The following is a 13091-nucleotide window of genomic DNA, read 5'->3' on the forward strand; positions in this document are numbered from 1 at the left end:
ATTTGTTTAAAGTCTCTCTTTTCCCATCACTAGGATTCCCAGGCAACTAGTAAGATTATTTCATGCTGTAACCTTTCCTTCTGTCAGGGCACCCTTAGGTGCTTCCACCTATACTCAGCTACTTATTTTCACAAAACTTGTGGGATCTGAATTTTGAGACCTCCACTGTGCCAAAAAATGTGACTGAAATCACCAACACATTCAAAAGCTACCGAGGGGAGATGTGTGTCCATGTAACAGAAGTGCACGGTGTAACTTCATGAGCCTTGTTTCCATAGGAAATGAGGCTAAAAGTAAAGGAGGATATTTGACTTTACTATAATTTCACAGAAAGCTAATTTAGATGGAACAAACTAAACAGCTAGCTATACTAATAGATCACCTAAAAGTAGTATCACAATATTTAAATCCGTCTTGTAGATTTTGCTAGACAGTTTTCAAAGGAAAACAGACGCAGACCCCATCTATCTTCTAATAGGAGATATAGATAAATAGATACTTTTCCATAGACATGTGTTTTACTGTAATCTATGAACTGTGATAGATTTGCGATCCTTTAATTTTTTTAATCTAGCATTTATGCAAGTGTGTCCTGTCTCCAAGGATATAAACACAAGTCAGTGCTCACATGAATAGCTGCAATGCCCCATTTCACGTTTGACTCTTAGATGCTAAACCCTTCATAAATGTAACAGAGAACAAAAGCAAGCCCATACCACTGAGAAAATCAGTCAAGTAATACATATCAGAGAATAATCAAACAACAACATTAAAGCATTTCTAAGTAGGTCATAAAATATGTTCACAATACAAAATTCAAATAGTTATGAAATCCCAATCATTTACTAAAAGACAAAATACAAATTACCCAAAATAAATAAATCAAAATATAGATTCTAAGGCCAAAACAGTCCATCATCTCAACTCCTGTACAACAAATACCATAGGATTTTACTTAGCAGCTCCTAAAGCAAGTCTGGCATCTGCTAGCGAAGTTTATTGCATTTATGTGTTGTTACCAACAACCTACGCATTTCAGACCTGACCATGTCTGGACATACATATATTGTCAGAAGTAGAAAAACAAAAATATGCACTTCTAAACTGGCATCTGTGCTTGGAGATGCTTCCACATCTCTGTTTTGCAAATAGTTAGAAAACGGTTGTTCCATTCTCAAAGAGCTGTAATTCATGTCTAAAAGCTTTAACAAACTTCCAGACAAGGCAGACCTTTGATCTATATGCCTACCTAACACTTGAATAATTCTCCACGTGCCTGTAAAGATGCTGAATTTTTTCTCATTTTTGTGTCCCTTATTAACAGCAGTGACAGAAGATTAATTTAAAATCCTGCAGAAACAAACAGAATTTTGAAGTGTCACAACTTTACTGAACCCCGTAATTTTTCTTGCTGTAGGACAAGGTAAGAACTGTATCTGAAATGGAAACCACATTTGAAAGAACAAACAACAGACAAAAGTTGGGAGAAGCCCTGAGACCACCTTTTAATTATTAAAGGTAAGAACTGGAACCTTAGAGTAAAAACATACGGAAATCTTCTAAATGAAAATATTGCTAGGCAGGAGTCCCACCAGAATGAAAATACACAGGAACTGAACCCAAGCTGTTACACACTCTTTAATGAGGCACATCTCTTTAGAATGCTATCTTATCAAGTCATATACTGCTATCCTATCAAGTAATATACTACTTCCATCAACTGGTCAGTCTCAGTCAATGCCTGATCTTTAGACAACAGAAAAAGCTACTGGTAATGTTGTATTTCTCCTAAACAGAAAAAAAAGAAGTAACATAGAAATCAACATTTCAAAGCAATGAAACAGGTTTATCCAACTGGAAAACATGTTGGCAGATGGTTTTTTATATATAAAATAATGGATTATAAAATTATTAATACCAACAATCATATACCAGACATTAGCTATTAGATACTATATAAAATTATATACAACATAGATGTTTATTTTACATATTAGATACATAAATATATTAAAAAAAAAAATGTGTGCACATATACACACAGGACTCAGACATCTGCTAACAGGACCAGTGTCACCTATGGTCCAGGCCAGGAACAAGTGAATATTCTTTTGTCCAGGGGAAAGCAAGATGGATGATAAGAGGAAACCCACTTCACTCAGCTTAGCAGCAGCAGAAAAGAACAGTGGAAAAAGCCTGGTATAGAAGACGAAACAAATTAAACAAGGCAACAGAACTGACTCTTAAGAACACAACCAGGAAGGCTGAAGGTATCCAAAGGTATCTGCATGTCTGAACACAGGGAAATTTTTCACCTTGGCAGAAAAGTTTGATCAAGAGCAGAGCTCAAACAACTGCAAGAGAGGACAAGACTGAAGGAGTGAAGCTGAGAGCTCAGGAAACCTGACTCAAACCCCAAGGTGACCCAGTAGCATGGAAATGCTATAAAGCCATTTGCTATTTTGTCTAAGTTTGTGCATCTCTTCTCATTTTTCTACAATGCAATAAGTGATTTTAGAAAGTTTGCAACTGAGCATGAATTTATACTACTCTTCAGATTACTGGGGCAGTTTGGAGAGTTCAACACTGATCTTAGCAATTTGGTTAGCTGCCTCATGAGGGCCCCATTCCTGGTAAGGAGAAAGAATCTGTCCCCAGCAAACAGATCTTTCATGCCAGAGCCAGAAACCTTACAGGAGTCTGATGAGACTCAGGGGAATTTACAAGTACCCGGATTTCATGTAGGTCCACAGAGCAATGACACAAGGGAACTGCGATGCAGGAGAATCGCTTTCATTCAGTTTTATTTAAGAACAACAATTCTGCTAAACATACTAGAGGCCAGGCTAATTGCAATGACTCTTTACAACAATGCATATATTGCTCTATTTGACTGTATCTGAATCAAGTAATCCAGATTATTTGTATAAATATACATACACAAAAGTAACTTGAAGTTTTTTCTGCCATCAGCTGAAAGAGAAATATAGGAAGTCGAGATCTTAAAGCTAGCACCCTCTTTGTACATGATTTTTCTATTAGTTCATTTTCACCTGAACCATCTTCATTATTACAAGGGCTTAATGGTTTCCTAAGTGTGAAAATTCTTAAAACAGTGAATCTGAAAAAATGAAAAAGTTAAAAAATATAAATCATATAAAAATCTAAATCCTGATTTAGTATTTAACCTTATGATGATCAAAACACACAACCAAGTCTGGAGATAATTGTTAGAGGCATTTGGTTTGGATGACCTGCATAGACTAAAAAGGTATTCAATGCTCTCATGTAATGGGTATGTGTATTATCTCAGGATAATAAAAACTTTATAGACTATCACTGCACGCCAATGAAAAGTACATGTACAAATTTTTAATTTTAAATTTTTTGGTTTTATATATATACAGAGCTTTTCAGCTTCCCATGCTCTTTTCAGGTTTAATAGTTAATGGTCTCAAATTAATTTTGAAATTCTCCTAAAAGGCAATCTAAAACTGTAATATCAAAATCCACTCAAAAAGTAGGATTTGATTTCTCAAATGGCAATTATAAGTTCGAATCTGAATTACTTCATATGCAAATAAGATGCTTTTTATATGGCATGGTAGCTTGTAATTGATAAGGGCATTTTTAATGAACTGTTTTAAAGGATGTGGTTTTCTATTAAAAGAGGTCGCTTATTACAAGGGGTTTGCAATTATATTTTGGTGGTTGGATGCAGATCCTCCCACGAGCGAATTCTCACAGATCTCACTTCCTAGTCCTCAGGGCAGTCACCAACCTGACCAGCCTGCACATGCCACAGGTAGCTACCCTATAAATATTGTCAAGATGTCATCATGGAAATAAGACTGGACCACGAGAGAAGGCAGGCTCTTCTACCCAGCCCCTTCCACTCCACCTTCTTCCACTCCCCTGGAGGCAGCCCTCTAAATTGGACTGTGGCAAGCCTCCAACTGTCCAGCTGCTGGGCAGCATTTGCTGCTGCAAAGCTGCTCTCCATCTCCTTTGGTAAAAAGCAGAGCAGATGGAAATTTCCTGTAGGCTGGTCTTGGCCCACAGACCACTGTTTGAACCATACTCCTCTACGAATCAGAGCAATCTATTCATTGCATCGAACTGACTGGCCCTACTGTCCTCTTTTACAACACAACTCCCTCCGATCCCTTAACTCGGTGATAAAACGCAGTGCAATGTGAACACATTTCGTCGCCTGTGCTTGGGCTAGGAACTAAGCCATAAAGGAAAATATGGCCGTGTCACGCTAAGCAAAGAAACACATGAGTAACTCTGGCAAGCATCTAAGATAAGGCTCTTCTGAGTGATTGACGGTAATGTTATATCAATGTTATAATAAATTATTACCTACACACACAGACACAGAGTAAGCAGAAGCAGCAGCAGAAGCCGTGCGAACACCATCTTCAGACTGGCAGCTGTAAGTTCTATTAAAACATTGGAAGACAAGGATAGGAAGGAAACCTTTACACAGTTAGAAGTGTTATAAACATGGCTGTGTCCTGAAAGTTTCCATATTTTACTTAGAATGAAAGAAACACCTCAATACATCTAACAACCATGGTTTTTCACAGGACACAAAGGAGTTTTCACTTTCATTGGTCTTCCCTTGACTCCCCTGCTAAATTACAGCTAAAAACACTAGGGAGCTCAAAGCAGAAGTCTGTCCTCATTTCTGTTCCCTCCGCTGTTGGATGTATCTTGGCTTTTACAGTGAGGCTGTTAAGACTGCTTTTGTTTTTAAAACTTCATTCAGAAAGATGAGTCAAGGTTCTGGCCATCAGTGTAGCTCTCCTCGTTGTTCCAGTGACAACAAAACGGGTTGGCCAGCTTTTTCTTAAGAAGGGAAAGCCTTGGGTAGCACAGGATAAAATAGTCCTTGTAAGGACTATTAGCTTTCTTGCATAAGGTCAAAAGATGGTCACTATGAATGCATGATACTTCATAAGGTCTTAAGTATTCTCCACTATTTATCTGATGGTTGAAGAGGAAATCTAGGAAAGGGAAGGAAAATGTTTCATATTATGCTTTGGACAGAACAATGTTTGTTGAGCTCTGCCTAAAGGCAGAGCTCTGCCTAAAGGCACCTAAAGGTTTCTTACAGGGCTTTGCAAAATGCAGCACTACCTCTCACATGAAGAAAAGCTTCTCTCCAAGAATCTGTCACAAGCAGAAAAGGTCCACTGTCGATTCCCATATGTAGCAAGTGCTGCAGCTTCAGTAACTATGCAGAGCTTCCCTGGAGAAACTGTCCTGGGAGAGCTCCCTTCTCCTGGAAAGGCTCCTCACCGACTCTTCCCAGCAAGCAGAGTACATGGGGAATATTCAGTGAGTATTTGCTACTCAAGTGCCTGATATCAGCAGACAGGGAAGTGATTACAGGCCCCTTCTGGATTAAAAGTTAGGGCTCTCCTCATCAGCCTAAAGGCCCCAAGCAGCCTAAAACATATTTGAAACGACCTGAGAGGGTACAGGAGTAAAAGAGGAACTCTTTCTTACCCTTTTGTACTCATGCTTTTCTGCCATACTAAGTGCATGAGCAGAGTCAAAGGCGGGATGGATGAATTAACTCAGAAAAAAGCTGTCCAAAAAAGCTGAGCAATCAGTCCTCAAAAAATTAATGATAAAAGACTTTGAATAAAGCCAATTTGTAATGGAATGTAAGAAGGGAAGTCCCTAAAGAGAAAAACTGTCTACCAGCTCTGCAGCAGGTTTTGCTGCCCCATGCAGTTTACCATGGCAAGAAGCCAACTTGGCAAAGCTCGCTCTTCTCCAAGGAGCCTGGCAGCTCGCCAGCCACACTCACAGGTCTCATTGCTGCTGCCAAGCTCGAGGGGCAATCGAAGATCCTGTTTTGTGAATCTGCAGACCTGGTTATGACCAAGAATATTTGTGTTTTAAAATGTTCTTAAGCAAGTCAAGTCCCCTCTGTTTATACACCAACCGAACAGGCGAAACATAATATTTAACCCAGCTAGAGAAAATGAGCCACAGATTGTTAATTATATGGCTATTTGCACTTTGACTGGAAGAGGAAGTAAGCTGGTTATAACTACTTTGGGCTTTACTCCTGCAACTGCATTGAAACCACATTTATGACAGCTGAAACTATGCAATTTTATATAAATGTGGGCACTTCCTGTTTTTGAAGCAAGTCCTCGGCTGCTCACCCTTACCTCACAGTAACGTTGCTGGAACCAGAATGTATTAAATGTGCTCAGTTTTCATGACTGGTCTTAAGATCTTATTTTACTAACTATTTTTAAACGTGTAGATAAAATGCATATATTGGACTACTGCTGTCAAGCATCTCTATTTCTAGGACCTAACCGTACTTGTTGGGCGTTAGGAAACACATATGTTTTCCACGTGTGAGACTGAAACGCCCAGCTGTCACCCGGGGCGTGCTCAGTCCCCAGTGATGTGGTCATGGTCACTCTCGGATGGGGAGGCGGGCATGTCACGTTCCCCTGAGCAGGCAGGCTGCGCTCTGAATTACACACGTATTTCCACTCAATATGCAGTATTTCAAGTAATTTGTAATAGCAGCTTTGTTATTTTGCACAGTATGGGATTCGTTCTTCATTGCGGCAAGTATGCGTTCAATTTTATAGACATTGAGTATGGGGAGTAACACAGTCCTCCTGGCATAAATCAAAGAAAATCATTATTTGACTAGAAGATAATTTTGAAAATACCATTTAACAATCCTAATAAGCAGCAGTATGTTTCCTGTGCCTTTTCTTCTACTTTGCTTATTTATGTTAATCGGATCTCACAACCCAAACTTCTGCAATGAGTACAATTACATAAATCAGCACTGCACTTTTCCATTGACAGTCATTTTCCTAAGAGATTACAGCAGGAAGACTGATCATATTGTTCAACTGAAAAGCAAATGCATATCCAGTAATTCCTGATGATAAACTGTGATAATTCTTACTTACAAAAAACCCCGCCCACATTTAATTTACAACGTACTCCTCCAGATTCAATTCGTGACATACTGCTTGAGAGTCAAGTACCCCCTATAAATGCAAGATAGTTACAGTCAAGATCAGGAAAATCCTTAACACAGAGAAGTGTCAGCATTTCTACTGCCTTTGTTTTGCTCTCCAAGACCACAACTTCTTATTTCTGACCATTAGATCCAACCCTTTAACTATGAGAGCTTGCCAGCTTTGCAGTGCTAACAGAGAGTGAACAATTACAGACCTCTTAGTCTCAAACTGGAAGAAGATTAAATAAAGATTCATTTTAGAAGTCCTTATGCAAAAAACTCCAACTGAAAGAAACACTAAAGCTAAAATTCCAAATTCAGTTATACCCAATTTATTGATTTCTCTTCACTTAACTTTCAAAGTAAACATGGTATACAGTCTCTAACTCGTGCACTTCTTTAAAAACACTTCCCTCGATTGCCTTCTTCCTGCCTCAAGCCAAAGCACGGTTCTGAAGAGTCAGACAAGCTGACTTGCAACCAGAAGAGGCTGGTCCTGCCGTCTCTCTTCCAGGTCATCTTCAGCGCAGACATCTGCCCAACTCTGCAGTTAGCAAGTTCAAAGAGTTAAACAGCCAGCCAAGTAACCCAACCAAAATTGCAGTTAGCCGACCACTGATTTGGCTCTGTGAGCCAACTCATCCCAGAGTTGTGGCGGCAGCGGCGCTGGCACGAGGGAGATGGGGTAATACCTCAGCAGGGAGGGTGCAAGCCACGCTTCTGGGAGCCGTGAGACCAAGGTTAGCTGCAATGACACCGTATTTGTGACATCTCCACAAAAACTGGCCCCATGTTGAACCCCTAACCTCCAAACAAGGGAGGACATAGAAAAATCCAATTCATGGGGTGCAGTCTAAAGTTGCCCAATTACCTTAGGAGCCTCGCTGAGCTGCAGACTGAAACTCCAAGTCTCAACTCCTGACTTTTTTTTGACTGAAGCCTGCTGTTTCTACACAGAAGCACACAAGTCTAGGTTTTTGCAAACTCTTTCCCAAAAGTAATGCAAGCATTTCTAATAAGGAAAAGAAAAAAAAGACTTAGTGAAGGCAACCCAGATTAGCCAAACGATACATCATAGTGGAATAATTCTGCTGTTAAAGATCATGCAGATGTTACGACGGAGGCAAAGAAAGCCTTTCTTTAGCTACAGCACAGCTGCTGCATACAACTTCAAAAAGACTTGGCAGAGGACTTCAGCCACAAAACTTCCCCCTCACTTCATTTCATGCACGTCATCTGAAACTTCAGTGAGCTGCACCAAGGACAAAACTGACACAAGGGTTGTTTGGAACATCTTATCAACAGTGGGGCAGCTTCTTGCGCTGCCAATACTCACATGCACCTTCACAAAACTTGACTACACATCTCCATTCCTCCTCAACCCAGCAAACCCTCAAAAGCAATGATATCCCACACTGCTGTCCTTCTTATTTATACTTGCATTATCTCCTAGTTTAAAGACGACAACCAAATTACCACATTATGAACATATATTAAGACTTAAAATGCCATAACTTACAATCACATTGAATGTACATGCTTAATGCCAGTCTTGTATTTTCCACATAATATATCCACTACAAAGAGAATATAAATTCATTGTCTAAATTAAAAGTTCAGCTTTTCCCTTTAAATCTGTCAAAGTATTACAGCTAGTTACATATAGTACACACGAAGAACTTGCATTCATTTTATATATGTAACAGTAAAGCACACAGAACTTAATTTGATCTGCATACTAACATTACACTTACTTGTGATTTCCTTTCAGTGATGATATTGATAGGAGATGTACCTGAGAAACCTAAACTGCTTTAAGATGTGTGTAGGTGTATGAGATAAAATCAGAGCATTCCTGACGCATGGGAACAGAATCTAAGAAACTGTTTTTAATTTCTCCCTTTTTCTTCTTTTATTCATTCATACGACATCAGCTCATTGACTCTTACGACATTCTTAGCTTCCACCATGTGAAGCCGTAAACTGATTTGTTCACCTACAACATTCTTCCCACAACTATGAAGTTACAGATAAAGAATAATTAGTCCAAACAAGAAAACAGCAGTAGGAGCAACTAAAATTCTGTTAACATTTAAACTCGATAAGTAAAACAGAGCAGAAAAAAAATGCAGAAACAAGGAATACAAGCAGAAACGCACTGAAAGAGGCTTTTTAAAAAAATTACTCAACTACTGCATTACTAAGAACTTGATAAAAAGCTAGGAACCCATGACTTTAAAGAATATTAGTAATGGTGATTAAAAACAGTGAAGAAAATTCATTAAAGCAAAGGTAAAGCCTGAAATACTAGAAATATTAACCACAGTATTACTATATTCATGAAAACATAACACTACAGAATGACCTACTTTAATAATAGTAAAAAACTGAAAGAATATGGGCACTAACCTCCTGACTCTACTGGTTTTATAAAACACCATCTACTTCTCAGAATTAGTAACAGACTCATGAAACTGAACCAATTTGTTCAACAGATGTTTCAGTTAACCCAAAGGAATTTTACTTTTCTATTGTAGAAATAGAGCACGCTGAATAAAATTCCACTATTATTTCAAAATATATTAGCTCAAAATTAGCTTCCATTTCCATTCGTTCTTTCTTTCACATAAGAGAAAACATTTTCCATACCGGATTAGATGTGCCACCAAAATAAAGTAGGCACATTGATAAAACAAGTCGCCTGCCTCCTCCCCCCCCGCTTCCCCGTTTTATGGGATATGCAGGAACGGCAGAGTTTTTATTTTTCCTGGCGTTCCTCTCTCCACATTAGCCGATAATCTTCCCCGCGTAGCTCTGCCAGCGTGCTGCCCCGCAGGCCCACAACACCCCTGCTGTTCCAGTCCCGTGCTTTTCTCCAGCGGGCTCTGCGAATTGTGCGATCCTTTCGTAATGTGTGCTATTGCATCAGTCTAATTGCAACATAATTTTCAATGCTCTAGGTAAAGCAAATAAATTCATTTTTAACTTCTGCTCATAAAATACAGATTGTTTCCCCTGCCTGCCCCCCCCTCCCCCCGCCTTTTTTGTTTATGTTTAAAGATTTAAAGAACGACTTGCACTGCACAGCAGTAGTCAAACAAAAATACCTCAGGTTTTCTTAGAAAGCAGCACTTAAAAATATTGCTCAGTGCCTAAAGCATTATTGCAGCCTTTCACAGAGCCGTATGTAGTAGATCCCCCATGAACAGGCCGGAAGGGGAACGTGCATTCTTACCCTGTGTATTTAATATAATATTTAGCCATTATCAAAGCTTCATAGCTTTTACTCTCTCTCTCTCTCTCTCTCTCCTGCAATAGAGAGTAACAGCTTATCTGGCAAACACACTACGTTTCTAGGCACTGAAGACACGCTCTTGGTTAATTCATAAAATCTGATCTAATGTTAGATATTTTGCATTCAGGTTAGCTAAGTTAAAACAATATTTAGCTTAAACATGACTTGCCAAAAAATTCTCTGTTATCTACTGATTACAACAGCATTGCAGCTAGCTACGGACATCACACTGGGAAAATACAAATCCTGAGCCTGAAGAAATGCTGATGAAATTCTGACCTCAAGCCATTCTGATAGTGGGCATTACAAACACTGTCTACTTTGTATCTGATACAATAACCAGGCACAAGAGGCATGTGCCTGTGATGAATGATGAATTTACATGTCATTTTGGTTTTATGTACATATATTATCTGAGTTGACAGCATCAAAAAATGCTGTGCTTCTTGCACCCCAAATCATATTATGTGATACAAACATCTACACTAAAATCAATCTGCAGAGGCAAGCACTCACAGGAGGAAATGTCAGAAGCAAGTTTTAGAGAAACCTAAACTTTGCCTTTGTTTGCTTCTGTGGCGTGGTATACACCGCAGTTATGTCACACCATTTCCACAGCACCTCTGCTTCATTCAGCGTGCAGAATTACCACTAATCAAAACAGTAATCTGTTTTACTCTTGGTATTTGGCGTATGGTCTGATACCTTATTTACTGCATGGTACTCAAATTTTTTTTGGAAGATGGAACAAGTAATTTCTTTGTGAATTCAATGGTGCAGCTGAGGGCTTCATCAACATAATGGTTAGTCCTACTGTTACTCTGTTACTCCTAACAGAATAACTGTGTTATTCGTAACTTCCTAACTAAAGCAGTGACAGCTTTAAGGTCAAAATGATTCTCCAATTCCGAGGACAACTTTGTCTCTAGTTTGCATAACTCAGACCTAATTTTTTCACAGCACTTAGCATTACATTGTGCTTTATATAGCGCTTTCAAACCTCAACCCCCACTGCCTCACTCGCAGTTGTCAGCGCTCAGCACTTTTCCAAATCGGATCCAAAGCTCTCAAGTCATCCGCAAGAAAGCAAGACACATACAGTTAGCAAAGACATGAGAAAAGCCAGGACTGAGCAACTTACCTAGCATCACCTAGGAAGTCTGCAGCACAGCCAGGAAGAGAGTCCCGTTCGCTGGGGCAGCATGCAGCTGCGCAGAGCACCAGAACGGCTTCTGCCTCCTGCGATCCCCTGCCTCGCTCGCCACGCACGCCCTGACTTCTGCTGGAAGTGAGGCAGGGGTACTACAGAGAACAGCCTTCTCCACCGCATCAACCAGATTCATTCCCGGAGCAAGTCCATCCTGTGCACGGAACGAAGCAGCGGTCCTGCAGGAAAAAAAACAGCACATCAGCGCACAGTTAAATACCGTTAAATTGTCAGGCTTCCTCATGAGGGGCCAAAGGAAAGAGCTTTGCAAAGACAAGCTCAGTTTTGACATTCCTGGACTGGGACACCACAACACTGCCAAAATGTTTGCATTTGCCACTTGTAGAAAAAATAAATTGAGACATCAGACCTTGTACGATGGGGTCACATGGACACCTACAAAAAACAGCAGCAGGGTCGAAATCTTCAGATATACTGTGCAGCTCTTGTGGCAAAGGAGTAAACTGGTTTCAAGTGCAAAACAATTCTCTGCATGGGGACTAGCCATAGATGATGGTTAAAAACATTCTCAAGGAGCTTCTACTGAAATCAAAGTGTGTTTGTTTATATTCAAAGATCTCTACAGAAAAGAACCTCCCAGAACAAACTCCTCCGCCTGTTTCCCTCAAGCCATATCCTCTGGCCCATGTTGATTCAGTCCCTGGTCCTTCTTCGTTCCTACGCTCAGCGCCCTTGCCAAGGGTCTCCTGACACCCCCACTCCCCAAGGCTTTTCGTCTCTCCTAGCTCAGTCACTTCCAGGCTTCCCTGGCAGTGCCACACTCTCCCCTTGACTCCCCCTCCTTCCTCCCTCCTTCGTTCCCCACACGTGGCATCTTAACACTCCCTCTCATGCCAGGTCTGTCTCCCCTGTCCACAGTCTACAGTATTTGGGGGCCAGGACTACGCCAGGGCCCCGTGCGTGCCAGTGCCCCACAGGTCTGCTTCTGGCTCTCAGGCGCTGGGGTACAAGGCATTGGGTTTGTCCCCCAGCTCAGCCTCCCCCTCCCCTTCCAGGCCATACAGCTCTCACACGCTCAAGATGGCATGTGAGAACTGTGATTTCGTTAAAAGGTTACAGTTTGGTTAAATCTGAGGTTTTCCCAGTGCTAACAAAGGCAAAGCTATGACTCACAAGCCGCTCCCCTTCCCCAGTGCCTATCACCAGCGCTTCCCACACTGCCCTCTAACTCCTAGTCACTGCTTCAAAGGGAGGGACACAGAGCATTTCCAAAAAAAGTTTGTTTTTTTTTTTAAAAAAAAAAATCTACAGTGAGAAATAACTTTTTCCACACATTCTTACAGATAGCTAAATAATTTTGGCAGAGAAAAAAAATAAGCTAGAGGCAACTGCCTAGCCCCAAAGGCTAATGTTTTGCAAAGTTATAAAAAACTCCAACCAGCATCCTGTACTGGGAAGCATCAGGCAGCCTTCCTTACTGCAATTCCTGGCACTCCCCTTTCAGCCTTTAATAGCCTAAGTCATTCAGCTCACTGAAACGAGAACTGTGCAAATATTAACACCCGAGACCAGCGGTCAAACTGAGGAGTAGCGGCTGCAGGTGGACAGTG

At 40.5% G+C, this 13091-nt stretch overlaps 1 protein-coding gene across 1 annotated transcript in view; it reads right to left on the reverse strand.

Annotated features, from left to right (window-relative positions):
• The window catches only part of NCOA2 (nuclear receptor coactivator 2), a 123463-nt gene extending 111974 nt beyond the window's left edge, over nt 1-11489 (reverse strand). The window contains exon 1 of the mRNA XM_075704548.1: nt 11455-11489. The gene's annotated coding sequence lies outside the window, so the exon portion shown is untranslated. The remainder of the gene's footprint in view (nt 1-11454) is intronic.
• Between the last annotated feature and the right edge of the window lie 1602 nt (nt 11490-13091).

This window comes from Pelecanus crispus, chromosome 2 (genome assembly GCF_030463565.1).
Source record: "Pelecanus crispus isolate bPelCri1 chromosome 2, bPelCri1.pri, whole genome shotgun sequence".
NCBI classification, from domain to species: Eukaryota; Metazoa; Chordata; class Aves; order Pelecaniformes; family Pelecanidae; genus Pelecanus; species Pelecanus crispus.